The 1,282-nt window shown below is 40.5% G+C and overlaps 1 long non-coding RNA gene across 1 annotated transcript in view; it reads left to right on the forward strand.

Annotated features, from left to right (window-relative positions):
• The first annotated feature begins 733 nt into the window (after positions 1-733).
• Positions 734-1,282, forward strand: part of LOC139027361 (uncharacterized) — a 1,859-nt gene continuing 1,310 nt past the window's right edge. Inside the window, exon 1 of the long non-coding RNA XR_011479444.1 lies at positions 734-1,277. This is a non-coding gene — a long non-coding RNA (uncharacterized lncRNA). The remainder of the gene's footprint in view (positions 1,278-1,282) is intronic.

Below are 1,282 nucleotides of genomic sequence, written 5' to 3' on the forward strand. Positions count from 1 at the left end.
ATGGAGATGGAGGTGTGTTCTAGTGGCTCTGGACAGGTATGATGTTGTTTGTATGTGTATGTTTTGTATTTTTATAAAATATAAACATTTTAAAGTCCCAATGCAAAGTTAACCTCACTCGTTAAATGTAATGACAGAATTCAGAAGAGTTCCAAAGTCAGGTGTGAAGTAATATGGAGGACCAGCCTATTCCCTATGATGTTTACTACAACAGAAATAACTTAAAATGTATAACTTTAAATTAAACCAATAATTTGCACTCATGACTTGTGTGATTAAAGTCAACCACAGTTTTGTAAATACATAATGCCATCTAACAAAATATCAAAGAATGTTATCTATATGCAGTTATCTTAGCCAGCCAGCTAACATTAGCTATATGCAATTATCTATATGCAGTTAGCCAGTCAGCCAACGTTAGCTATTTAGCCAACTAGCTATTAGCCTAACCAGCGTAGCCAACTAGTACGGTTATGATCAGCGAGACCAACTACCGGAGACCAGACAGAACCCAATTTACAGTAAGCCAACGTGGAAAAAGTTACAAAACTCCCGTAGTCTAATTCACAGAAAACATGCTGAAAAGTAGTGACGAGGAAACAAAGCTTCCTGAATCATTGGCTCTTTCCAGCCAATTGTATAAAAAATAGGTTCATTACTCAAGGCTTTGAGCGACACAGAATTTAGAACAGCCACATTTTATAGATGAAGTCCCACGCCGTAGCAGCGTAGCCATTATGTCATATATTAAACCACTGGCCGTGTTCGAGAGCATCAAATCCATGCTGCATTGTGGGTAAACGGTGGCTGGCTGACTGATTTATAAATAATAATGAGTAGTTATTTATGATGCAAGGTGATTTGTAAATTAGTCAGTCAGCAGTCAGCAGCCACCTGCACTGTCGGCTGCAATGTCGAACGAGCCCAGTACCAAACCAATCAGGTGTTCGACGAAATTATTCTTCAGACGTCATTGATCAAGTGCTGCTGATAAAGTGACACTGCTTTGAATTATACCGCTTAGCGACTTCAGTACATGCCTCATAGCTCCAGTCTCAAACTTAACCCCGTTCCTGCTGAAGAAGAGGAGGTCTGCTGGATGGAGAAAGAAGCTCTCGTGAAAGAGGAGGAGGAAGAGGAGGCTGTTACAATACAAAAACAAGAAGTAGAGGGTGAGGCTGTTACCGTGAAAGAAGAAGAGAAAGAAGAGGAAGACGCGCTCAGAGTAAAGGAGGATGACGAAGTTTCAGTGAAAGACGAGGAGACTGACGATGAACGTAAG

Source organism: Salvelinus sp. IW2-2015, unplaced genomic scaffold, assembly GCF_002910315.2.
Source record: "Salvelinus sp. IW2-2015 unplaced genomic scaffold, ASM291031v2 Un_scaffold11113, whole genome shotgun sequence".
In the NCBI taxonomy this organism is placed as follows: Eukaryota; Metazoa; Chordata; class Actinopteri; order Salmoniformes; family Salmonidae; genus Salvelinus; species Salvelinus sp. IW2-2015.